This window comes from Monodon monoceros, unplaced genomic scaffold, assembly GCF_005190385.1.
Source record: "Monodon monoceros isolate NGI ecotype Baffin Bay Population unplaced genomic scaffold, NGI_Narwhal_1 Super_Scaffold_19, whole genome shotgun sequence".
Classification (NCBI taxonomy): Eukaryota; Metazoa; Chordata; class Mammalia; order Artiodactyla; family Monodontidae; genus Monodon; species Monodon monoceros.
Genome location: NW_021703775.1, coordinates 8,041,235 through 8,054,634, shown reverse-complemented (window position 1 = coordinate 8,054,634; position 13,400 = coordinate 8,041,235). Strand labels below are relative to the sequence as shown.

The window sequence follows — 13,400 nt, the reverse complement described above, 5'->3', positions numbered from 1 at the left end:
ATTAATTCTTAATCTGTTCCGATTTTCTTTTTTTTTTTTTTACAATTTAGATTGGTTTAATCTTGAAATGTAATCCAGTATGACTAAAAACTAAACATTTCACGTCCTGTACCAAATAGTAAAATACTCGAAGGCCTTCAGGATAGTTTGACTGATTAACATCAATAAGAGAACCTATTTTTGATGTGGTAAAAGAAATGTGTTCATCTCCAATTACAATTTCAAGCTCCTGCTGGGGAGTCCAGCCCTGTCAGAGGTAGGCCACAAAGCATCATCTTCTTTTGTAATTTACTGTCATCAATAATTCTCTTCAGTTCTTCCATTACACTCTTGTGTACATAAGCCTCCCTTCTGATCATGACATCATTTTTATAATTGCTGTTGTTGGCATATCTAAGTTTTCAGTCTGGCCAAAACTAAAACTCCAGAAACTCGTGTCCAAACTTGCCCTTGTGCCCTACATAGTAGCGTAGGTAGAAATCACTGGCCATAGCCATCCTTGTCCCCGAAAAGCCCACCAAAGGCCCAGCTGACGTGCCTCCAGGCACCTGGCCCAGATTTTCTTTTTTTTCATGATTCAGTGTTGGTAGTTTCTATATTTCTAGGAATTTATCCATTCTTTTAGGTTATCCAATTTGTTGGCATGTGATTATTTATAATAGTCTCTTACGGTCCTTTGTATTTCTATTGTGTCATATTTAGATTTCATTTCTAATTTTATTTGAGTCTTTGCTCTTTTTTGGGGGGTGGGTGGGTCCATATGGTTTATTGAATGGATGGATGGAGAGAAAATGATGATGATGAACAGCTGCCAACTCAAGAAAAAAACTCTTGGTTATTGAAGTCATCCAGGCACAGCAGAGGGACCAGGGCCAGCCTTCCCTGGCCCTCCAAGGGCACTGCTGTCAGGACTCAGAGCCAGCTAAAGGGGACGCCAAGCCCCCAGTCCCAGCGCTTTGCCCCTGATCTCTCATGCTGAGTGAACAGTTCTCCTGTGATGCTCTGAGCAGGCAGCAGGGAGCTCTTCACGTGGAGACCTCACTGTCCATTCTCTGCCCCACTGGTGTCCACGAACAATAGGAATCTTGGGGAGATATACCAGCAATCCCAGATCCCAGGTCACCCCAAGGTCACTGACTCATGGGACTTCCTCAACAATCTCCAGATCTAAGGCTGACCTGTTATCTGGGAGCCAGACATGCCTCTTGGGGGCACCATGTTGCATCTGTGGGAGTCTACTAAGCAAAGGCACTGTCACAGGGTTTCTACCTCCCACCGAACCGATCTGAACTCGTTCCAGTGTGAGATCCAAATATAGATATATTGACTGGTTTCTGCCAAGAGACTCCTTAACTTCAAAGACAAAGTGAACCCCTGCAATCAGGGCGCTAGCCTGGTCACCATATCACGGAGGGGGGCAGCAAAGGCCTGAGCTCTGAAGGGAATGGCAGGAGAGAAAAGATAGTGTGTGAAAGATCCAGGGTTTGGAAGGGACAACTGGGCCCTTCAAACATGGAAAAATGTCTTTCAGTAACTCCTCTCCCTGTACTATCGATGACCAGGGCACAGGCAACCCATGATCACTGAGTCTTTGCTCTTTTTTCTTAGTCTAGCTAAAGGTTTGTCAATTTTATCTTTTCAGAATACCATCTTAGTTTTGTTGATCTTTTCTATTGTTTTCCCTGTCTATATTTCGTTTATTTCTGCTCTGATCTTTGTTACTTCTGCCATCTTTGGACTCATTTAGTTCTTTAGTTCCTTGAGGTGTAAAGTTAGGTCATTTATCTGTGATCTTACTTTTTATCTTTTAAATGTAGGTGCTGTTGCTATACACTTCCCTCTTAGAATGGCTTTTGCTGCACTCCATAAGTTTTGATATTTTTTTGTTCTGATTTTCCATTTCTATTTGTTTCAAGATTTTTTGATTTCTTTTTTGATGTCTTCTTTGACTCATTTGTTCAGGAGTGTGTTGTTTAATTTCCACACATTTGTGGATTTTCCATTTTCCTCTTTTGATTAATTTCTAGTTTCATACTGTTATGGTTGGAAAAGATACTTGGTATGATTTCAGTTTCCTTACATTTGCTAAAGCTTATTTTGTGACTTAATATATGATCTATCCTGGAGAACGTTTCAGATGCAATTGAGAAGAATGTGTATTCTGGTGCTGTTGGTGGTATGTTCTGTATGCATCTCAGGTCCATTTGGTCTAAGGAATAGTTCAAGTACAGTGTTTCCTTATTTACTTTCTGTCTGGGTGATGTAACCATTGTTGAATGTGGGGTATTGAAGTTCCCTACTATTATTACATTGTTATCTATTTCTCCCTTCAGTTTTATTAATATTTGCTTTAAATATTTAGGTGCTTCAATGTTGGGTGCATATATACCTACAATTGTTATATCCTCTTAATGACTTGGTCTCTTTATCACTTGGTCCCCTTTTATATAGTGACGTTCTTTGTCTCTTGTGACCAGTTTTGATTGAAAGGCTGTTTTATCTGATATAAGTATAGCCACTTCTGCTCTCCTTTGGTTACCATTTGCATGGAACATCTTTTTTCATCCCTTCACTTTCAACCTGTGTGTGTCCTTAAAGCTAAAGTGAGTCTCCTATAGGCAGCATGTTGTTGGATGTTTCTTTTATCCATTCAGCCACTTTGTGTCTTTTGATTGGAGAATTTAGTCCATTTACATTTAATGTAATTATTGAGAGATAAGGACTTACTATTACCATTATGTTATTTTATGACTTTTTTAGTTATTTTGTTCCTTTCTTCCTCTCTTACTGTCTTCCTTTGTGATTTATTTTTTGTAATGGTATGCTTTAATTCCTTTATTTTTTGTGTAACTACTAAAGGTCTTTGTTGTATTTTTTGTATATGTGTGGCCACCACAAGGCTTACATAAAACATCTTGTAAGATATAACAGTCTATTTTAAGCTGATAACAACTTACTTTCAATTGCATACAAAACAACTACTCTTTTACTCTCTCCTCCCCACATTTTATGCTATTGATCTTTTTATCTTGTGCATCCATTAACAAATTATTGTAGCTTACATACTGTATATAATTATAGCTTATACATATTGTAGCTTATTTATTATTGTAGCTTATTATAGTTGTTTTTAATATTATTGTTTAACTTCTGTGCTAGAGATAAAAGTGATTTACACACCATGATTACAGCATTTGGGTATTCTGAATTGAACTATATAATTACCTTTACCAGTGAGTTTTATACTTTTATGTATTTTTAAGTTGTTACTTAGCATCCTTTCATTTCAACTCCCTTTAGCATTTCTGTAAGGTAGATGTAGTGATGATGAACTTTCTTAGCTTTTGTTTGTCTGTGAAATTCTTTATCTCTCCTTCATTTCTGAAGGACAGTTTTGCTGGGTATAGTTTTCTTGGTTGGCAGTTTTTTGCTTTTAGCACTTTGAATATTTCATATCAGCTCATTCCCTCATGGCCTGCAGACTTTCTGCAGAGAAATCTGCTGATAGCCTTATGGGGGTTCCCTTGTTCATGATAACTCATTTTTCTCTTGCTGCTTTCAAAATTTTCTCTTCGTCTTTGACTTTTTACATTTTGATGATAGTGTGTCTCAGAGTGATCTTCTTTGGGTTGGTCTTGCTTGGGGTCCTTGGGATCCTTTGAGACTCTTCTACTTAGATGTCCATATCTCTTTCTAGATTTGGGAAATTTTCAGCTATTATTTCTTTAAATAATCTTTCTGCCCCTTTCTGTCTTTTCCTTCTGGGACTCCTATGTTGTGAATATTCATTTGCTTGAAGGTGTCCCATAATACATATAGGTTTTCTTCACTCTTTTTCATTCTTTTTCCTTTTTGTTCTTATAATCAGCTAATTTCAAATGATCTGTCTTCAAGTTTTCTGATTCTGCTTCATGATCAGGTCTACTGTTGAGGCTCTCTATAGAATTTTTCAGTTCTGACATTGTATTCTTCAGGTTCAGGATTTCTGTTTTGGTTCTTTTTTATGGTTTCTATTTCTTTATTAAACTCATTTTGTTCATGCATGCATTGTTTTCCTGATTTTGTTTAGTTATCTGTGTTCTTGCATTTCACTGAGTTTCTTTTTTTTCTGTGCAGTATGTGGGCCTCTCACTGTTGTGGCCTCTCCCGTTGCGGAGCACAGGCTCCAGACGCGCAGGCTCAGCAGCCGTGGCTCACGGGCCCAGCCGCTCTGTGGCATGTGGGATCTTCCTGGACCGGGGCACGAACCCGCGTCCCCTGCATCGGCAGGCGGACTCTCAACCACTGCGCCACCAGGGAAGCCCTCACCGAGTTTCTTTAAGATTATTATTTTGAATTCTTTTTCAAGTAATCTGTAGGTCTCCATTTCTTTGGGGTCAGTTACTGGAGCTTTATTAATTCCTTTGATGGTGTCATCTTTGCCTGATTTTTAATGATTCATGTAGCCTTGCATTGGCATCTGTACATTTGAAGAAGCATACACTTCTTCCAGTCTTTACAGACTGGTTTCCATAGGTAAAAACCTTCTCCTGTCTGTTCCCTGGGCTGATGGACTACCTCTGAAATCTCAGCTGTGCTGAGTTAGACCCAGTTATATGGCTGTTGCTGGGTCTGTAGTGGGATCTTCAGTTGGCAGGCTTGTTATCAGGGGCTGGGACAGGTGTGGATCCTGTCTGGTCTCTGGGTGAATGGGACTGCCTCCAGTACCTTATTCAGTAGGGTGTTCTGGGATAAGGATCCTCTTCAGGTTCCACAGTTGGGTCCTTAGACAGCAGGTCAATTACTAGGTGTGCAGGGGGCATGGCTCTCACTAGATCCCTGGGAGGACTGATGCCTGGTCACTGGATGGGCCCCTAGGTGGGCAGGAGTGGCCCTGGACCATGGCTGAGAGGGGCTGGAATGGGGCCCCAAGGTTGTTTGAGATTCTATAGCCATGTTTGAGGTCTGCAGACCTGGCCCTGGAGGCACATATGTGTATATCTCCCACCAGGTCCCTGGGCAGGTTGGGCTCAGTGGTGTGGACTGAGGCTGGGAAGGCCTGGAACTGAGTATATGTCCTTTTCAGAGTCTCTTGGAGCACAGACAGTAGTGTGTACTACTGGGTCCCTTGCTGGCAGGTCTGCTGGTGGACTGAAGCTGTGTTGAGGTTGGAGCCCAGTACAGGGCCCTTCTGGGGGTTCAGACTGGAGAGTCTCCCACTGGGGCCCTGGCCCCTAAGGACTGCTGGCAGATGGAGGCTGTGAGGGGGTTAGAGGCAAGTATGGGGCCCTTTCTGGATCTCTGGGGGTATAGACAGGTATTTCTCCTGCAGGATCCCTGTGCCAGCAAGACTGTGGACAATGGCTGGGATGGGCTGGAGCCCAATTACAGGGCCTCTTCAGAATCTACAGTCTGACTGAGTTTGGGGGCTTACCTCCAGGGGCTCCCAGACTGTGGCCAAGAGGGGCTAGAACTGGTTCACGGGCCAATTTAGGGTCCACAGCTGGGACCGAGGGCTGTATGTCTATCACCTGATGCTCGGGTGAGCATGGCTCCTCCTGGGTCCTGTGGCATATGGTGCTGGAGACAGGACCAAGCCAAACAGGGCTGTAGTCAAGTTCTCAGGGGCACAAAGCTGTTTCTGTTTCTGTAGCGGGGAGCATGGTTGGTAAGTCAGCAGCATGGGGCAGACCTGCCTTCTCAAAACACCTCTCCTTGGTCTTGGACTTCACAATCTCCTACCTGGATCCCAAAGCTCCTATGAAGACACTTTCAAAGCTCCTATGAAGGCACTTTTGTCTGTGGGTGGTTGCCAAATTATTGTTGTTGAGGCAGGGATATGATCAAGGGATATCTTGTTCAGCCATTTTGCTCCAAAGGATTCTTTTTTTTATCTTTAAATCCACTAAGTCCTAGGATATGTCTCAGCGTTGACTGCTGTGGTTGGTATTCCCTGGTATGTAGTGTGCCCTTTAATATGAACATCTAAGACTTCTATTTCAGGCAAGTTTCCTTGAATTATACTTTAAAATACTTCTTCTGCTCTGTTGTTTTATTTATTACTATTTTTAAATTTAACAAATACTTGGACATTGCTTGGAATATGCCAGGCACTGTTCCAGCCTCTTATCAAATTTTAACCCACTTAAACTTCCTAACAGCCCTATGGAGTAGGTACTAACATTATCCTCATTTTAGTGACGGGGAAACCAAGAAATAAAGTGGTTAAGAAACTTGTCCAAATTCACATTCACTTCATTGACATGAAGTCAAACACTTCATTTTCTTAACCGTTGTGCCAGGCTGGTTTTCTTCTTTGGTGACTCACTTTATGTATAAAGTATGATAGCTCTCCTTTGACTGTCTCCTATTATTTTCTCTCTAATGTTTTCATCTTAATTTCTGTGATTTTTTTTTCTTCTTCCTGTTATCTTGCCGTCACATTCTTGAGTTTTTGCATGTCTGCTTTGTTTTCTTCCTTCAAGGAGATGATGGCTTCATATATATTTTTAAATTCATGGTGAAATATTGGATCATAATTTTCATGTATTCCCTGATAACATTTTTAGTGAGTGTTATTCATCTCTTGGTAATTTTGCTGCTCTTTCCCTCATTTTTTTCTTATGTTCTTCTTTGGATGCTGTGTGCTGGCTTCCTCTTTATTATTCACCACTGAAAGGACACAAGATAGGTATCTGCTGGTGGTTCATATGGGAGATGGTGTGGGGAAGGGGCTATGCTTCATGGCTAAAGGCACTCTTCTTTGCTGTTACTGAGAGTGGTTCCTGCAAATAAGTTTTCTCTGGGTGATAGTTTGTGATGCTCTCCCTCTTGCCTTTCTGAACCAAGTTGGCAGACCCCAACAGATAAATGGGCAAAAGAAGTTAAATACAAAAATGTTCAATTTCACTACTGTTCACTACTAATTGACATTAATTTCTTTATCAAAGCAAATTCAGCTGGAAACAATGAGATATTATTTTTATGCTAATTCAGGTTCAGTGAAATGGGTATTTCATATACACTGCTGATGTGACTTAGATTGTCTTAAAACTTTTTTTGGAAAGCAATTCAGTGTGAGACATGGCCCCAAAATGTTTAATCATGTTGATCCGGTATTTTCACTACTAGAAATCTATCTCCCCCAGAAGTCTAAAGTACAGAAAGAAATACACCACCAAAAAATATATTCACACCATTCACTTATTAATCTTTCTTTCTCCACTGATGTATGTGGATTCCTTTGCAATATATCAATATTACATTCCTGTATGTGATGGGCTTGCCCTGGGCCATCTACTCTGCTTCATTGCCCTGTCGCACTCTACTCTTGATTGGTAATGACCTTTTGACATTCAATTTGTTTTTCTCTCTGCCCTGTATATTTACTGTAGATGTGAAAAATGGGTTTGATGTTATCCGAATAAACCTTCATTTTGTGTATTGCTGGACTGAATATTCTAAGTGGTGAGCACGTATATTCTCGGTTTCTGTGCTGTCTTATTCAACACACACTTTTTCAACACACACACGTGAGCACATGTATTCTTGGTTTCTGTGCTGTCTTATTCAACACATGCTTTTTCTCATACTATACACTGGCATTTAAAGCTTTTCATTTTTTGCCCCCAATATATTTTCCTTTCTTCCTTTCTCTTTTTTCTTTTCTCCACTCCTCCCCTACTCTGTTTATTAGTATAGATTTGGGTAGGTCCAGTGATATAATTAGAAAGCAAATAAAAGATTGAGTTGTGAGGAGACATTCAAGATGGCAGAGGAGTGAGACCTGGATATCGCCTTCTTCCCCACAAATACATCAGAAATGCATCAACATGTGGAACAACTCCTACAGAACACCTGCTGAATGCTGGCAGAAGACCTCAGACCTCCCAAAAGGCAAGAAACTCCCCACGTACCTGGGTAGGGCAAAAGAAAAAAGGAAAAACAGAGACAAAAGAATAGGGATGGGACCTGCACCAGTGGGAGGGAGCTGTGAAGGAGGTAAGGTTTCCATATACTAGGAAGGCCCTTCATGGGCAGAGACTGCGGGTGGCGGAGGTGGGGAAGCTTCAGAGCCACGGAGGAGAGCACAGCAACAGGGGTGCAGAGGGCAAAGCGGAGAGATTCCCGCACAGAGGATCAGTGCCGACCAGCACTCACCAGCCTGAGAGGCACGTCTGCTCACCCGCTGGGGTGGGTGGGGGCTGGGAGCTGAGGCTCAGGCTTCGGAAGTCGGATCCCAGGGATAGGACTGGGGTTGGCTGCATGAACACAGCCTGAAGGGGACGAGTGCGCCATGGCTAGCCGGGAGGGAGTCCGGGAAAAAGTCTGGAGCTGCCGAAGAAGCAAGAGACCATTGTTTCGGGGTGCACGAGGAGAGGGGATTCAGAGCACCGCCTAAATGAGCTCCAGAGACGGGCGCACACTGCGGCTATCAGCACGGACACCAGAGACGGGCATGAGACGCTAAGGCTGCTGGTGCAGCCACCAGGAAGCCTGTGTGCGAGCACAGGTCACTGTCCACACCTCCCCTCCCGGGAGCCTGTGCAGCCCGCCACTGCCAGGGCCCTGTGATCCAGGGACAGTTTCCCGGGAGAACGCACGGTGCGCACTGGTGCAACGTCATGCCAGCCTCTGCCGCAGCAGGCTGGCCCCACATTCCATACCACTCCCTCCCCCAGGCCTGAGTGAGCCAGAGCCCCCGAATCAGCTGCTCCTTTAACCCCGTCCTGTCTGAGCGGAGAACAGACGCCCTCAGGTGACCTACACGCAGAGGCGGCGCCGAATCCAAAGCTGAACCCAGGGAGTTGTGCAAACAAAGAAGAGAAAGGGAAATCTCACCCAGCAGCCTCAGAAGCAGCGGATTAAATCTCCACAATCAACCTGATGTACCCTGCATCTGTGGAATACCTGAATAGACAATGAATCACCCCAAATTGAGGCGGTGGACTTTGGGAGCAAGATATCACAAAGAAAGAAAACTACAGGCCAATATCACTGATGAACATAGATGTAAAAATCCTCAACAAAATACTAGCAAACAGAATCCAACAGCACATTAAAAGGATCATACACCATGATCAAGTGGGGTTTATCCCAGGAATGCAAGGATTCTTCAATATACACAAATCAATCAATGAGATACACCATATTAACAAATTGAAGGAGAAAAACCGTATGTTCATCTCAATAGATGCAGAAAAAGCTTTTGACAAAATTCAACACCCATTTATGATAAAAACCCTCCAGAAAGTAGGCATAGAGGGAACTTACCTCAACATAATAAAGGCCATATATGACAAACCCCCAGCCAATATCGTTCTCATGGTGAAAAACTGAAAGCATTTCCACTAAGATCAGGAACAAGACAAGGTTGCCCACTCTCACCACTCTTATTCAACATAGTTTTGGAAGTTTTAGCCACAGCAATCAGAGAAGAAAAAGAAATAAAAGGAATCCAAATCGGAAAAGAAGAAGTAAAGCTGTCACTGTTTGCAGATGACATGATACTATACATAGAGAATCCTAAAGATGCTACCAGAAAACTACTAGAGCTAATCAATGAATTTGGTAAAGTAGCAGGTTACAAAATTAATGCACAGAAATCTCTTGCATTCCTGTACACCAATGATGAAAAATCTGAAAGAAAAATTAAGGAAACCCTCCCATTTACCATTGCAACAAAAAGAATAAAATACCTAGGAATAAACCTACCTCTGGAGACAAAAGACCTGTATGCAGAAAACCATAAGACACTGATGAAAGAAATTAAAGATGATACAAACAGATGGAGAGATATACCATGTTCTTGGCTTGGAGGATTCAATATTGTGAAAATGAGTCTACTACCCAAAGCAGTGTACAGATTCAATGCAATCCCTATCATACTACCAATGGCATTTTTCACAGAACTAGAACAAAAGATTTCACAATTTGTATGGAAACACCGAGTAGCCAAAGCAATCTTGAGAAAGAAAAACAGAGCTGGAGGAATCAGGCTCTCCGACTTCAGACTATACTACAAAGCTACAGTAATCAAGACAGTATGGTACCAGCACAAAAACAGAAATATAGATCAATGGAACAGGTTAGAAAGCCCAGAGATAAACCCACACACCTATGGTCACCTTATCTGTGATAAAGGAGGCAAGACTATACAATGGAGAAAAGACAGCCTCTTCAGTAAGTGGTGCTGGGAAAACTAGACAGCTACACGTAAAAGAATGAAATCAGAACACCCCCTAATACCATACACAAAAATAAACTCCAGATGGATTAAAGATCTAAATGTAAGGCCAGACACTGTAAAAGTCTTAGAGGAAAACCTAGGCAGAACACTCTAGGACATAAATCACAGCAATATCCTTTTTGACCCACCTCCTAGAGAAATGGAAATAAAAACAAAAATAAACAAATGGGACCTAATGAAACAAAGGCTTCCGCACAGCAAAGGAAACCATAAACAAGACGAAAAGACAACCCTTAGAATGGGAGAAAATATTTGCAAATGAAGCGACTGACAAAGGACTAATCTCCAAAATTTACAAGCAGCTCATGCAGCCCAATAACAAAAAAACAAGCAACCCAATCCAAAAATTGACAGAAGACCTAAATAGACATTTCTCCAAAGAAGATATACAGACGGCCAACAAACACATGAAAGAATGTTCAGCATCACTAATCATTAGAGAAATGCAAATCAAAACTACAGTGAGGTATCACTTCACAACGGTCAGAATGGCTATCATCAAAAAATCTACAAACAATAAATGCTGGAGAGGGTGTGGAGAAAAAGGAACCCTCTTGCAGTGTTGGTGGGAATGTAAATTGATACAGCCACTATGGAGAACAGTATGGAGGTTCCTTAAGAAACTAAAAATAGAACTACCATACAACCCAGCAGTCCCACTACTGGGCATATACCCTGAGAAAACCATAATTCAAAAAGAGTCATGTACCACAATGTTCACTGCAGCTCTGTATACAATATCCAGGACATGGAAGCAACCTAAGTGTCCATCGACAAATGAATGGATAAAGAAGATGTGGCAATTTATACAATGGAATATTACTCAGCCATAAAAAGAAATGATATTGAGTTATTTGTAATGAGGTGGATGGACCTAGAGTCTGTCATGCAGAGTGAAGTAAGTCAGAAAGAGAAAAACAAATACCATATGCTAACACCTATATATGGAATCTAAAAAAGAAAAAAATGGTTATGAAGTACCTAGGGGCAGGATAGGAATAATGATGCAGATGTAGAGAATGGAGAATGGACTTGAGGACATGGTAAGGGGGAAGGGTAAGCTGGGTCGAAGTGAGAGAGTAGCATTGACATATATACACTACCAAATGTAAAATAGATAACTAGTGGGAAGCAGCCACATAGCACAGGGAGATCAGCTCGGTACTTTGTGACCACCTAGAGGGGTGGGATAGGGAGGGTGGGAGGGAGATGCAAGAGGGAGGAGATATGGGGATATATGTATATGTATAGCTGATTCGCTTTGTTATAAGTCAGAAACTAACACACCATTGTAAAGCGATTATACTCCAATAAAGATGTTTAAAAAAAAAAAAAGGATTGATTTGTATCAGCAGTTTGCTTACTGCAGCTTTCCTTGCCAATGTATTAAAAAGCCTTTAAAAATTTGGACCAATTATATTGCCTTTGTGCCTATTATCAATTCAAGATTTAAAAGGCTAAAATTATTCTCTAAAGTTTCCGAAGTCCTTTGGACTACTCCAACTCAGATTAGTGGAGACTGGATAGATTAGATAAACACATAGCTACAAGTTCTTATTTCATTTAATTTTGATGTGTGATACTTGTTGATAAATAGCTATTTGTAGGAATCTGCATTTCTTGGAATGGGTTTGATAAATGAATTGTAATAGTATCTACAAACAAGTTAATTATGTGTGAATTTTAACAAACTTTTAGGCCTCATATTTTGGGGCAAATCCTTACATCATCCTCTTCCCCTGAGATAGCAAAAAGTAGTTGTAGGCTGAGAACAATTTTGTCTTGTTTCTTGCTTCCTTGCAAAGACAGCAATAGATACATTGTGTACAATCATTTCTTTATTCTGTGCCTGCTTTGGATTCTTATATGTACTTGGAAGAATTTCCCCCCCAGATTGAATTTTTTCCTGTCTGCTCATTTTCCCAGAACTGCTCTTTTTGGGCGATAGAAAGCTTTTCCAGTGTTTTGACACAGGCAATATGTACTGCCTAGGGTGGTACCTTAAATAGTGCATTACATTAAAATGTTTTTCTACATTACTTCCTAAGAGTTCCTGGGCAGTTTTCTTTGGCTGTCAGGAATATTTAGAGAGAGGACAGGAAGAGGACTAAGGTTCACGGCACATACTGCGTCAGCCCCGCTGAGCTCTTGTGCATATGGTGGTGCCTGCCCACCTCAGGAATCAAGAGTAAATTGCCTCTCACCTCTGATTCTGTGGCCAGGTGCTGTCCAAAGACCTTCCCCTGGATTTCTGAGAACTCTTAGGGGAGGGGGGATACCCTTCTATTCTCCTTGCCCCCTGGGATCCTCTGTTTGCCTGGCGCTGTGTCTAGTTTTTCCATGCTAGTCTGGGTGATAATTCAGCTCCTCTCTTTATTCCCTCCCACCATCCTCCTCACATACTCTTCATTAGGTGTGATATTTTTTTAAAAAAAAATTTATTTATTTATTTGGCTGCGCCGGGTCTTAGTTGTGGCGTGCGGGATCTTTAGTTGTGGCATGCAGGATCTTTTTAGTCGTGGCATGTGGGAATCTTTCAGTTGCGTCATGCATGCAGGATTTAGTTCCATGACTGGGGATCGAACCCTGTCCCCTGCATTGGGAGTGTGGAGTCTTAACTGCTGGACCACCAGGGAAGTCCCCACCAGGTGATATTTTAATAGCTGCTGCTGAGCCACTGGAGGAGGAAAGAGTGACATACATTCTCCCTGGCTCCTCCCTTCTGTTTCTTCCTTTTGCCTCCTGAAGCTTCTCAACATTTCTTTTCAAGAGCAAAGCCTGCCACTGAGTCTCCCCTCCAAGCCTGACAGCTGTGTCTTGTCCTTGGGGTTCATTGAGCTTCTTGGACCTGCTGGTGTATAGTTTTCATCAAATTAGTAATACTTTCGCCATTATTTCTTTCTCACAGGTCTACAGGTCAACTGCAGATTGATTAATTGAGGAGGGACGTGTCCTCCTTTAACTAGTGCTCTCCAGGATATATTTCTGTTGTGGCAGTCAGCATGAGCAATGAGCACAAGCGCCAAGCCAAGCCGTGCAGCCCTACTTACGGCCTCTGCTCATGTCACACCCACTCATATTCTGTTGGCCAAAGCAAATGACATGACCAAGTCCCACATCAAGCAGATAAGGACATCTACTTCCCTCACACTGAGGTGGGGAGGGAAATGAA

General features: G+C 41.9%; 1 protein-coding gene, 1 non-coding gene and 1 pseudogene across 2 annotated transcripts in view; 1 reads left to right on the top strand and 2 right to left on the bottom strand.

The window, feature by feature from the left end:
- Window positions 1–13,400, top strand: part of VWA3B (von Willebrand factor A domain containing 3B) — a 210,169-nt gene that overhangs the window by 55,274 nt on the left and 141,495 nt on the right. The window lies entirely within an intron of this gene.
- LOC114900326 lies at window positions 47–497 on the bottom strand (annotated as a pseudogene).
- On the bottom strand, window positions 1,466–1,588 carry LOC114901192. The gene has a single exon (XR_003795071.1). It is a non-coding gene; the product is annotated as a small nucleolar RNA SNORA71 (small nucleolar RNA).